This window comes from Bactrocera tryoni, chromosome 2 (genome assembly GCF_016617805.1).
Source record: "Bactrocera tryoni isolate S06 chromosome 2, CSIRO_BtryS06_freeze2, whole genome shotgun sequence".
Lineage (NCBI taxonomy): Eukaryota > Metazoa > Arthropoda > Insecta > Diptera > Tephritidae > Bactrocera > Bactrocera tryoni.
Window position 1 is genome coordinate 32,813,704 of NC_052500.1, and position 14,488 is coordinate 32,828,191.

At 35.8% G+C, this 14,488-nt stretch overlaps 1 protein-coding gene across 3 annotated transcripts in view; it reads right to left on the reverse strand.

Moving 5' to 3' along the window:
• The window catches only part of LOC120768219, a 109,043-nt gene that overhangs the window by 43,370 nt on the left and 51,185 nt on the right, over positions 1–14,488 (reverse strand). For all 3 annotated transcript variants that reach the window (XM_040094792.1, XM_040094794.1, XM_040094793.1), the window contains one exon: positions 1,069–1,190. The gene's annotated coding sequence lies outside the window, so the exon portion shown is untranslated. The remainder of the gene's footprint in view (positions 1–1,068; positions 1,191–14,488) is intronic.

Sequence of the window (14,488 nt, forward strand, 5' to 3'; positions counted from 1 at the left end):
ATGGAAGAGACTGTAGGAGCATGATCGACCGGAAAGCTAACTGGGACACACGCCCGCAGAATAGGGCTTCCAGATCGAGAAGAATGCAGAAAATGTCTAGAGCAGGGCACCAAGGAAACAATGGAGCAACTCTTGTCCCCACAGTATAATACACTGGAGAAGGTATCGAAGGTGAGGTGTTAAAATTACTCTTCATGGAGCTAGCAACTGAACTCTATCTGGTATTGCAAAGCACCAAAGCTGGTCTATGCGTGGCTTATTGGCCTACCAGATTAACCTAGGCTAAGCGAATATTGCATAGCATTAGCCTAGAGTAGTACTAAAACATTTTCCGTGATAACATGGATCTTCAAATATCTATATAAAAATAGAATATTTGCAAAATCTATATCTTTTAACTTTATTCAGTATTGATTACTTAGTGTTAATTAGATTGTTTAATTAATAGAGAGGCGTTATAGTAAGCAACTACGAGGGCTGCTACATATATATATTTCTGGCCTAATAATGAAAATAGGAATATTTATCAACGAAAATGGTTTTATTGTTTTTCAAAATATTCTCCATCAAGATTTATACACTTTTGCATGCGCTCAAACCAATTTTCGAAGCACTTTTTCCACTCCGATTGAGACACCTCCAAAACATGGTTTTTGAATGCTTCAACAGCATCTTCTGGCGACGAAAATCGTTGACCACGCATTATTTTCTTGATGTGTGGGAATAAAAAGAAGTCATTGGATGCCAAGTCAGGACTGTACGGCGGATGACCCATCAATTCGACGTTTTGGCCGGTCAAAAAGGCGCTGGTTTGAGCCGATGTGTGAGAGCTCGCATTGTCATGTTGCACAATGATTCGTCTTCTCTTGTTCCAATGGAAATGTCAGATTGCACCTGGCAACACTTAGTGTTGCCTAGGCCAGAAATATATATAGCAGCCTCCGTATAGTTATAGCAGCCGTAAGTGTATTCGAGTATATGTATATAAAATATAGATGTATGCTTATAACAAATTAAATAAGTTTTAACTGACGTAAACATATACATTATTATACCATTAATACTTACTGGAAATCATTGAGGCTTGATTGAGTATAAAAGTTGTCTTTGTAAATAAAAGTTTGGCGCCTTCAAGTATAACATCTCTCGAACTGGTTTATTGACTACATTTTTCGCATTAAAGCACAGTTCTGAAAAGAAAAAAAATTAATTAATTACATCCATTTAAGCAATGTATGTCCAAACTAAGTGAAATTTTGAAATATTGTTTGCTTTATATACTGTATTTTATCTTATATATGTTAAACAGTCAATTACCTAGATAGATTACAATTATTTACTTAGAAGCAGAATAATTTCCGATGTTGTAATTTTAATTTACCGCAAGTGTTTACACTAAATTCATTTATTTAAATTAGGCAAATATATAAAATCAAAACACTAGTAAATATTCACTTAAATCCACACAGAAATGTTTCATTCCTCGTAGCTTATTTTTACCGTTAAAATGTTTTTTCTGCATAACGCATAAATAGTCTCCAAAACAATCGTATCAATATCGGATAAATACCGATTCTGTGTATTTTTAATCCAACAATGCTTATGACAATTTATTTACTAAAATGATTTATTTATTTACGCACGAATAACAAAAACAACTATTTCAAATGCGCGATGAATCTATCATTTAACAGGAATAATTGATTATGCAATATTTGCTTGCACCACTGACAATGAATAGCGGTATACATACTCGTCTACACGCTTAATACTGTTATACCAAAAGTATACAATAGAACCAGCAGACATACATATGTGGTTACGAAATGAAAAATGGCTAAACCGACTTTGATGAAATTTAAAGAGAATCTCGTAGGATGAGCGAAAGAAGGTACTATGAATTCTCCTCGCTCTCTGATAGGTAAATGAAGATGTGAAATACGAAATATGAGAACACTCTTTCGTTTATATTCATTGTCATGCTGGCTTAGCTCGAGAGCAGACGATCATTAAAGTCTCACAATTTCGAACAAATAAAGTAAAAATATCAAAAAATCCTGACAAAATAATCCTCAACAAATAAATAGCTAAATGCACTGGAAACGTAAAATTACTACTACGAAACGGAAACAATGTGATAATCACGACATAGTTACACATTTCTACACGCATGTACTGACCCCTTGCTCCAGCAATATTTGCGAGAGGAAGGCATTCGGCGATTTAATGTGTAATCCGCTGGTGGATTATTGCTTGTCATGTTTTACCATATAATCCTCTGGGTTCAAATGATTTTCAAACACACATGTGTATTTACGATTTGTGTCGAAAACTGTGTCCTACTCAACATTAAACATTATCTATTATTGCATATTTAAATATGCAGAAGCACAAATTTAACTGTAAATACACTATAACGACATGGGCAAAACATAGTAAGACTTCTGAATTTAAATTTCGCACTAAAACTTATTAGTCGATTTTTATCTAGGTTTGTATGACTGTCAGTGACATCTGTGCCAAATTTCACATCAAAATAGTCGTTAGTGTTTAGTATACGCTTGTCTTTCTGAAGTATAAAAAGAGCATTCGGCGATTTTTACGATGTGTGAAATTATTTAAAACAAGAAAAAACGTTAACTTCGGTTGCACCGAAGCTAAATACCCTTCACAGGTGCATTTCTGTTAGTAACTATGTGTTCAGTTTGAATGGAAGCTATATGCTATAGTCAACCGATCTGATCAATTTTTTCGGAAATTACATTGTTGCTTTAGGAAATAATATATACCAAATTTCGTGAATATATCTTGTCAAATGTGAAAGCTTTCCATACAACGTTTGATTCCGATCGTTCAGTTTGTATGGCAGCTATAAGTTATAGTGGTCCGATATCGGCAGTTCCGAGAAATGAACAGCTTCATGAAGAGAAAATGACGTTTGCAAAATTTCAAAACGATATCTTAAAAAGTAAGGGACTAGTTCGTATATATACAGACAGACAGACGGACGGACAGACAGACGAACATGGCTAAATCGACTCAGCTCAACATACTCGTCATTTATAAATATATATGTACTTTATAGGGTCTCCGACGCTTCCTTCTGGGTGTTACAAACTTCTTAACAAACTTAATATACCCTGCTCAGGATATAAAGATCATTTGTGCCTATGAAATATGAAAGCGTGATTTGTTCCAAATTTATTCGAAAAACAGCCTCGCGTTAACACGTCTGTGAAACAATGCCTTCCGACTACAAGGATGTCATGAATCATAATATTACTGACAATGAGCCTTGGATCTTAAATTGCGACCCGGAAACAGAACCGAAACCGAAAAAACCACGTTAAAGCAGGACAAAGATCAAGGTAATGTTGACAGTATTTCGGGTTTTGTGCACTTCGAATCTCCCAATCGGTCAAACTGCGAACAAGGAATACTAGTTGAGTGTTATACGTCCTTTGCGCGGAATTATTCGCAAAAAAGATGCCGGAATTTGGGCCGACAACCTTTGGTTTTTGCACTCTCTCTTCGTTAGTTTTTCGCCAAATTTTCAACCAATATCGTGTCGCAACTACCGTATTCGTCTGATTTAGCTCAGCTTGACTTCTAATTTTGTGACATTCGGCAAGCTCAAACGACTGCTCCGGGGAAACCGTTTTGAGTCAATTGAAGGCAATAAACGTGAATGGCTACGTGCAATGAAGCTATACCCTAAATTGACTTTAACACAGTGGTCGGCATTTCATAGCACAATTGTGCCCTCTCACTTCACACGTATTCTTACGCTCTATCGTTTAGTCGTTGGCGAGACAGCAACGAATCAACATCATGTTTGACTGTTGCGCTTTGTTTCTTAAATGCAAAGATGCCTTGCGAGACATACTTTATGCTTCAAAATGCTTTTGCTGATATGATATGCATTTTGTGTTTTAAGACATTAAAAAGACAAACCAGAAATTATGCTTTGAAAAGGCATTTCGAATATTTTCACAATGATTTAAAAAAACGGAATGGAGAAGAAAGACAACGTCTTTTTAATGAAGAAAGAAACATTTTTTTGCAAAGAATTAAAGGGTGGTTAACGGAAACCGAGGGTTTGGAAGATATAGGCCGTTCAAATAAAAATTTAAAACGGAAATTTCATGCTTAATTAGCTTTGATATTGTAAAACAAGGCAGACTTTTTGCTGATGGGGTTTTGTTAAACAAATGTGTACAAAAATTTTACAAAATTTGAAACATAATATAGAATTATTTGAAACTATTCCTTTATCCCCACGAACTGTAGCGCGACGTACTGATCAATTAGGAATGTGCATTAGATCAGCAATATTGAAAAAAATAATGATTGCAAACTTTTTTCTATATGTTTAGACGAAACCACCGATGTTAACGATCTTTGTCAATTAGCTATACGTGTTCGAACCGTAGATATAAATTGCGAAGTAACTTAAACATTGTTTTCTCTTGAAGCGTTCTATGGGAATGTGACGGGAAAGCTTTTGTTCGATGTCGTTAACGAAAAGGTTTTTTCAGTTCTTGACATCAATAAATTTGCGGGAGTGTGTACAGATAGTGCAAATGTCATGACTGGAAAATATGAAGGCTTCATAGGGCAATTGAAAAAACATGGTATTTCGAGGCATACTTTTCATTGCATAATTCACTAAGTTGCACTCGCTTCTAAATTTATCAGCAATCACCCAGTCATGAAACTTGCGGAACAAATATTTAATAAGGTGCGAGCTGGGCATCATTCACTTACCCACAGAAAATTTGTAAACTTTTTTAAAAAATACGAGCGCTGGCCACTCCGACCTTAAAATGTTTACAGATGTTCGTTGGCTAAGTCGTGGTGATTGTCTAAACATATAGTTTGAATTAAGGGAGGAAGTTCTGCAGTTTCTCGAAACTGAAAATGTGGAAAAATTCAAATTCGAGATTCGTTCTTTAAAAGATGAAGATTTTATTTTAGATTTGGCATTTTTAGCCGATGTCACCTTAATTTTAAACGAACTGAATTTACAGCTTCAAGGAAGGGAAAGAAGAATGTAAGATGCGGTAAAAAATCTGCATGAATTCAAAACAAAATTATTTTTACTATTAAATGAAATTCAGTCGCATGATTATTCCCATTTTCCGAAAACTGTTTTTGTTTATGCAAAACTTAAACAAGTTAATAAATCACATGATCATATTGCAATATTGGAAACACTGTTTAATAACTTTCAAGATAGATTTAGGGATTTTGCTTGTTTTCAACCACTAATCGACATTTTTGAAGATCCCTTTAATTGCGATGTTAGCAAATACAAATTAGAAATCCAATCTGAGAAGCGAAATATTGCGAAGCGAAATGTGTGTTTCAAATAAATCGAATATTTTGGAGTTCTGGAAACATTTGGATGAGTCATTTTATCCTCATGTAAAAAGAATTTCTTATTTGTTTTTGTCACTTTTTCCTTCGACATATTTTTGCGAGCAAATTTTTTCCGACTTAAAGTTCGTTTCCTCAAAGCAACGCAACAAACTGACCTCAGCGCATTTAAAATACATTCTTTTAATAAGAAACTGCCCTAAAAATATTATTATTTATAATTTTATCACAGAAATATCATAACGTGTACATATATTTTCGGAATTTGATTGCCTGCTTCAAAAATCATGCAAATTATTTTTATAAGTTTTATTATATTTTTATGTATGTAACTATGTATGTTACATAACATACCAAAATCCAAATGAATTTTTGAATTTTTTATTTAAGTTTGTATCTATGCACGTATGTACACTATATATGCAATACCTTTTTTATGTTCTCATTGAAACGCAATAAGTGATAACTTTTTTTTCAATTCACGCAATTTCCGACTGGGATGCTCATGCGGAGCAGTTCGCTTATGCTCACCAACACAGTCACAGTTTAACTTTTGCCGACCACTGCTTTAACAACTGTTTCGAGGATCGGTAAAACCGTTGGTATAAGTATATTGGGCCAGAAAGAATGAGTGAGTGGGACGACATAGATTTTGTAGAAGAAATTAAAAATTTTAAAATTCTAAAATTATGAACAAAATCTTACTATTTTTGCTCAAAGTAGTATATCAACATTAGTTGATTTGAACATTCTTTAAACAGTTTTATATCAACGTTATCGAAGGTGCTCAAAGTCAAAAAGCTGATAGCACAGAAAATAGTTTAGGTTATAGCGAATACATATTTTTTTCACTTTGTTTGTTGTTGACAGCTTTAGTCCTTTGTATATCAATGTAAGAGTTCCCCAAACCTGAAGCTTCAATCGACAGGCTAGTATCGACTTCATTATCATTGCGTTTTATGACTTACACATTTAACGATTTATTCTTTGAGAGAACACGCATTTTTAATTTTTTCATCTTTTCTGACGTTTTTGAGATAATTTCCGTGAATTATCTTCAAACTATAATATTTAATATCTCTAACATGATATAATACGTTATACTATAAGATAGTCTAGCGTCAATTTTCTTCTGCTCGTTATTGCCTTTTCTTCTGTTCCATAAAAGGTTAAAAAAATTGTATTTGAATGGCTACTAGTTTTGTTTATTGAGTCGACTGTTTAGAAACTGATTCTTTCGAAATATTTGAAGTTTCAGGTACACATCAAGTTATAAGGTATCTTTGTGAAACGTTATAATCTCATACCCTTACTCACAAGGTTATTGTCTATTGTATATAGATTCAATCGAAATCAATTTATCGACATTAATTGTCAAAATGATTTCAATTTCAATAATCCTGAAAATCTGGAACATTTTTATTGGTGAGTTATATGTAAATCTACAAATATATTCGCTGTGGAATCTATTATAATCTTATTTATACGTTCTTCTTAAATAGTTCCTAAATACTATGGTATTTGGTCATGGATTTCGAAAATCCTGATATTAATTATATAGAGGCTAGGCCAAAATTTCGCTTAATATTATCTATTTTAGGCACAAAGATACACTGTTAAGAATAAAACAAGCTCTCTTATTTTTATTGGGATAACTCACAAATTGGCCAGTATTTTATTCAAAATAGTCTCCTTCTGCTTCAATAGGGCTTTTTGCACGGTCCAAAAGCATGTCGAACGAGTGTTTTAGCTCGTTGGTCGGTATGGCCGCCAGTATGCCGGTGCAAGCCTTTTGAATGGCCTCTTCGTCTGCATAACGCTTTCCTTTCATGGTCAAATACATTTTTCCGAAAAGGAGGAAGTCGCTAGGTGGCATATCAGGTGAATACGGGAGTGGTTAATGGTTAAAATGTGACTTTTGGTCAAATAATCAGTCACAAGCGTCGATCTATGAGACGGATTCTGAGCAATTTTTGGACGTCAGTCAATTTGTGCGGAACAAACCGTGCACATACCTTTCGTACCCCCAAATGTTCGGTCAAAATACGATAAATCGATGTTTTGGAGACATTCAACTCCATTTCTATGAATTTCAATGATGATTTCGACCGATTTTTGATGAATTCATGCACAGTTTCGATGGAGTTTCCGGAGATCACGGATTTTGATTGGCCCACATGTTGGTCGTCATTTATGTCCTCACGACCACTTTGAAAACGTTAAAACAACTCGTGCACTCTGCTACGGGATAGGCAATCATCGCCATTAACTTGTTTCATTAATTGAAACGTTTCGGTAAAAGTTTTATCAATTTGGAAACAAAATTTAATGTTGGTTCTAGGTTCGAAGCTCATTTTCGCACCGATAACACAAACATACTGACACGTAAAACGCAATAACTTCATTTCCAATAAATGAAATGTCATGAAATTCTCCCTGGAAAATCGATAAAGATAGCAGATTCTAACGCACTGGTCGACATATAGATGGCACCACCAGGGGGCGCTAGATTCAAAAGGTCCTGTTTACTTTGGAAAGCACCTCGACATACCAATAAAAGAGAAGGATTATCCTTAAATTTCAGTTATTTTGGGTAGTCGAAAAAGTCTATTCGTCTTTTGTCAATAGATGTCGTTGCAGTCGAATATAATCAATTTAGACTACACCAAACAAAGAAATTAGATGAATATAAGGAAGAAATTCGCTATATGTTAAAATTTTTGTACTAAAAAGGGAAGAATGCCACGAAAGCGTTTGTGAAGTTTTCGAAAGCGACGCGGTATCAGTTCGTGTAGCACAACAATGGTTCGCTCGCTTCCGTTTCGGAAATTTCAAAATTTGGATTTACACTGATAGAATAATGTCTCTAGTGGAAAATGGCAAAAATTGGTCGACCAAAATGGCACATCTTCGTTTATTTACTCATTGATCTAAATAAGTCGAAGTTTGATTAGGGAAATACGAAAAGATTTTTCCAATTACCATATACATACATATCACAAATTGACCGACATTTTCGATCAAAAGTCAACTATAGGTACCGGGGTCTAAATATTCGGTACCGTTATATTAATTAATTTTTGATTTGTGTACTAAAAACTGAACGAATCGAGTGGAATTTTAAATTCTGCTATATGGGAAGTTGTCCGATTTCGTCCATTTTCACAATGTGACATAGGAATATAAGAATAATGCATTGTACTAAATTTTGTCGAAATCGGCTGGTCGGGTTCCGAGATATGGGATTTCATTCGATAGAGCTCTTTCATACCATCTCGGTGCTAAAATTTTATGTCTCTGGCTTATTTAGTTATTGATTTATCGCGCTTTTAGTAGTTTTTTACAGTACCGTTATACGAGGGCTGCTATATATATTCTGGCCTAGGGCAACACTAAGTGTTGCCAGGTGCAATCTGACATTTCCATTGGAAAGTTTGACATTTTATAGCATAACATTACTCAGAACGTTTCGTCATTTAATCGTGCATTGTTTTATTTACAGGGAATTAAAAATTCATCTCGGCCAAAAAATGGAATTAACTAGTGACCATTTTCGTGCGATCATTTTTCACAACTTTCGACGTGGATTATCACGACAAGAGTGCATCGATGAACTAAAATCTTTGTATGGCTAAGTGAAGCACCATCCTATAGCACTGGCGGTACAACGAATTTAATCGTTGCCGACGCTCGCTCCAAAGACGAATTCCGTGAAGGTCGTCCAAAAACAGCCGTTGTGCCAGAAAGCATCGATGCCGTACGTGAACTAATAATGCAAGACCGTCATGTAACATACCTTCAGATAGAGGCATGCCTATGCATTTCTCCCACCAGCATACATACATTCGATATTGCATGAACACCTGGCCGTAAAAAAGGTTTGTTCTCAAATACGATCGCGGTGCTTCAAAAGACGTTTATAAGATCGTCACAGGTGACGAATCATGGATCTATGCGTATGAGCCGGAAACAAAACAGCAATCGACAAAAAAAAAGAAAAAAAAAAAAAACATTTTCGTTGATAAATATGCCTATTTACATACATTATTAGGCCAGAAATATATATAGCAACCTACGTATGTGGAGTGAGCGGGGTTATCGTCCGATTTCATCCATTTTTACACAGTCGGTAGAAGTTCTAAAAACATTTGTACTCAATTTGTACTTGTTAGGGCGCGGAGTCACGCCCACTTTTTTCCACAAATGCCCATTGCTAAGGCGATACTTTGTACCAAATTACAGTTTTATATCTTATTTTAATGCTTAGTTATCGCACTTTAATATTAATGGCTATTTGTGGGCGCTGCTGTGGGCGTTGCAGTGGTCCGATTAGGCTCATCTAAGAACTCGATTTTTTTTTGTACTAAGGAACCTGCGTATGAAGTTTCATCGAAATATCTCAATTTTACTCAAGTCACAGTTTGCACGGACGGACGGACGGACATACGGGCAGACAGACAGTCAACTGGATTTCAACTTTTCTCGTCATCCTGATCATTTATAGATATATAGCCACGTCTATTACGATTAGTTTTAGGTTATACGTACAACTGTTAGGTGAACAAAACTATAATACTCTGTAGCAACTAGTAGCAGGAGTATAAAAATGGATCTAAGGAAATTTTGTATGTATAACATTTTAATTTAATAAGGAAAAAGTGGTATCAACGGTACACTTTGTAGTGATGTGTGTTATACGGGCGCTGCGTAAGGCAAAGCAACCGTTCATAAGTAGTCAATAATTATAGATTCTCAAAAAAAGCTGTTATAGTCGAAAATATCAAAGGATCTAAGAAATGTAGTTGGTCAAGATATCTGATACTTTGAATATTTCAAATAAATGTTTAAGGTTTTTCATTCATGAATGTAGTTATTTTTTAAGAAAACACACATCAAAATAAGGCATTGTGAAAAATTAATTGAAAACTGAAAATTTCATGAATTTGTCTTAGAATTGAGTCCAATTACATGATTCTGGATCTAGAAGAAAATGTTCACCGAAAGAAGACTTAGCTATAATGAAGAAGCCGAAGTGAGACTTTGACTTTGAAGAGTAAAACTTGAAGTACTACAAAAATGGAAAATCGAAAATTTGGATGATCGCTATTATCATTGCAACATCCTCAAAGGCAGTTATGTTTTCTTGTCGACGATAAAAATTATTCAATTCACTCCTTTTAGACTCTGATTGATGTATTCTTATGGTAAAATAGCAGTTTTATTTGATACTATTAAAGAGTAATCATGCCGCCAACACTCCGATTACACTCCACTTCTTATAAGAGTGTCAGGATGACTATGCCATTATAAGGGCAGCGCTATATTAAAAAGCTATCAACTGAAATCTTTGTTAATATTTTTACTAAATGCCGCAAAAATAGCTCAAATTACAGTCCATCAAGATTTTAGGACATTTGAGATGATCCTAGTAAAAACCGTAATTACAAGTATATATTAAAGCCTTCGTCATAGAAATATTTTGATTGAATTTTGTTAAAGTTTTACTCATAATTGACTGCTCTCGATCCCTATTCACACCACGTACTCCTATATCCCTTAATAAGAGCTTCAATTTAATTGGCCTCGTGAACATTTTCCTACATTATGTGCCAGCAACCGTACATTAAGTCTTATTTCTAGTTATTTAATTTATGCCAATATATTATTTTCGGCTTTTCGTAGCGACGTTTGACAGCAGAACAAATGTATTTTTATGCGCTCGCGAAGCGAAGTGGCAAGAAAAAGTTGGGCCGACACAGCATAAAAAGCCACTTAGATTCACATCATTAACGGCAGCCAGCTTTAAGGCTTTCAGCCTACAGCAGCGACTACCTTACCCATGCACATATCCGTTGCGGCGCCACCCCACTCAATCTATCGCTCCTTTCGCGTGCTACTGTCGGAAGACATTTTTTCTCATTTAAATTCACATTTTCCTCCCATTTTTCCATTTATTATTTCTGAATATTTTTCAGATTTGGCATTTTGCAGATTTTATTTCTCCACTCTTTCCTCTTTCCCTCTGCCAGGCTATTTTTGTCTCTAACCTTATTGTATTCTCTAGTGCGGCCATAGAGGCTGAGTGACTTCTAGTGCCTTCTAACTCAAAGCTTTCGGCCTGAATGTGACAGCAAACAGACGTTGTGGCGCAAATCGTGCTGTTTGTGTGTGTGAGTGTGAGTAAGTGCCAAAGCGAATAAACAAGCGGGCGAGGCGAGTTGAAAGAAATGGCCACCGTAAGACGTGCCAAATGTTAAGTGTGCCAATGTGAGCGAGTTTCATTTGAGGTAGTCGAACATCTGCCGAAGAATTGCCGGCCATTTATTGCGGCTCCGAACCCTTTTGGTAACACCTTTGCGATTCTCCCACTACACATCATCCATATTACACTCTGCATAGGTTGTGAAAAACGCTTCATTGACTTTCAAATTTATCGACCCGCATGTCGAAAGTATTTTACCTAAAAAAAATTTCCATATTTCCGCTTGGAATTTTTTATGCTGAATATTTAGTTTTGCACTTTTGCGAAGTTTTTTCGTAAAATCATGTGAAATGTTTTGATTTCGGTCGTTGTTCTCTGTTGCAACATTCCGTGTTGACGGCAACTTTTATTGAATCACTGCCAAAACTTTCTCCCCTCTCCTTCCGCTGCTTTGTGCGCCTCTAGATAATATCAAATAATATCATATCAATAAAAGTTGATATGAAACAATGCATTGCGCCTTTTCTGAAAAGTTGAAAATGCAAATTGACCTTGTTGCTCATAACTACAATTGTATGCGTTTGTTAAGTTTTGGTTGCTGCGATCTCGCTGCCTCATATTCTGAATTATTAAAAGTGAAATGATAAATTCTAATTCAGTTCATAACATTTTCTTTTCTGTCGGAAATGGAAATTGAAACAAATTATTTAGCATATTTATGCTTTTACTTTCACATTAGGGAAGCACATCTGCAGCTACAGAAGAAGTATTACCTCTTCTATGTTCTATTATATATTAATGTACTTATATTGAAGACCACTAAAGCTTAATCAGCCGAATTAACTCAATTATATTACCTACTTCAACAGTGTAAATATAATATTCATGATATCAGATTACATATAATCCCGCATACTCAAATTAAAAAAGCTTCAGAGACATTGCTTTTTACACTTGACCTTGTGCGATAAGGATCAATAGGGATGGGTATCAAAATTTGACAGTGGGGTTAGCAAAGCCTACATTTTGGTAATGCCTTGTATCTTAAATATATAGGGTGATCCATTTCGAGGTACCCTACTATTTTAAGCAAAGAACATATAAACTACCACTTGTTGCAGACGGCGCCTAATCGACTGTCCACGGTCTTCGTACACACTCTCAGCTAAGGCTGCTATATTTTCTTCACTGCGTGCTGGACGTGGTCCATTCGGTCGAATATTATCATTCATTATTGGCTGGGTCTCAAAATGGGTGATGGTGTTGCGAATAGTACGGTCAAGAGGTCGATTAGGTTGACCATAAGTTGAGCGAAGCGCGCGAAACACATTCTTTACACAACGTGAATTTTGATAATAAAATTGAACGATTTGTAAACGTTGTTCAGGCGTAAATATTTCTTAGATGAAATGTCACTGAATACTGAACAAAAATAGCATGACAACTTGACACGACTCACGCGATATCTGTCAAAAAAGACTTGGATCATCCGTTAGTCAGACACGCTCAGTCTAGTTTATTAAAATAACTTTCTTTTTGGCGATAATTGTGATTTAAACTCGAAAAACTTTATATTACAGGGTCCTCGAAGTGCAACCAATTAAAAAGCCTAAAATTCGGTTTGGAAAATTATTTTTATTTATTGTGTGAAAATAATCATAAGTTCAGGACCAATTCACTTTTGCTCGATATGACCACCTTTTGCCTTAACTATGGCCTTTAGACGGTCAAAAAACGAATCGGAAGCTGCCCAAATGGGACTTGCCGGAATTTTGGCCCACTCACGGACAGTGGCTTCCTTCAGCATCTCGAGACTGGTGTGTTTTTTACTTCGGACCTTACTCTCCAAAATGGCACAGAGAGAATAATCCACTGGATTCGCATCTGGTGAATTCCAGAGCCATTGTGTGGTCGTAATGAAGTTCAGAACGTTGTTTTTTGCGGTGACAGCGGCTCAAACCATTATTTGTGGCGGGTGCTGCCTCCTGGTGGCCAACCGATGACTTAAATTATCGTATGAACGGTCGGACAAATAAACCCTATCGTTTTGAGAGTTTACGAATTGCTCAATTGGAAAAATGTTTTCGTCAGAAAGCACAATGTTCGGAATTTAACCGCTTTCGGCCAAGCGAAGCAACTGCTTCGCTCTCTCAAGTCTTACTTGTTGCTGCTTCGGTGTGAGATCATGGGCCTTTTGGAACTTGTAAGGCTTGACCTTGAGCTCATTTTTCCATATGCGTCGGATGCTGCGGTGGGATATTTTATGTTCTTTAGCCATTTGATTGGCTCTTCGTCGTGGATTTCGCTCAAGTCGCTTCTTCACTTTCCGAATCATCTCACGTGACGTAGCAGTCTTTTGATGACCACCTCCATGGTGTTTTGCGATGCTACCAGCATCATTGCAACGAGTGATGGTGCGATAAACAGAAACGTTATCCACATTAAGGTGTTTGAGCTCACGAACAATTGCTGGTTGTGATTTTCCAGCTAAATATAAAGTACTATTACGTTTGAATTCCATCGCTGTTCACTTTTTTTTGCGTTCACTTTTGGCAAAACGCTTTTGAACACTTGTGAACAATACTGCGAACTGTCATAAGGTCATAAGTTGCATCCCATTGCATTCACTGGTGCTTAATTTGCATTTTGGAAAGTGAAAGAAGCAGATGGAATTTAAAATTAGATTATATGGGAAGTATCTGTGGTTGTAGTCTAATATCGTTTGTTTTCTCATTGGAACATAGGAATGTAACCTTATTTACCAAATTTGGCAGATAACGGTTCAGTAGTACCAGAGATATGACTTTTTACCGAAATGTGGGCAGTTCCACGCCTATCGACCATTTTTGATACCTACTCCTATAAGTTCCTCTCTTATCTTCCCAGGTGTAAAATTTAATGCCTCCA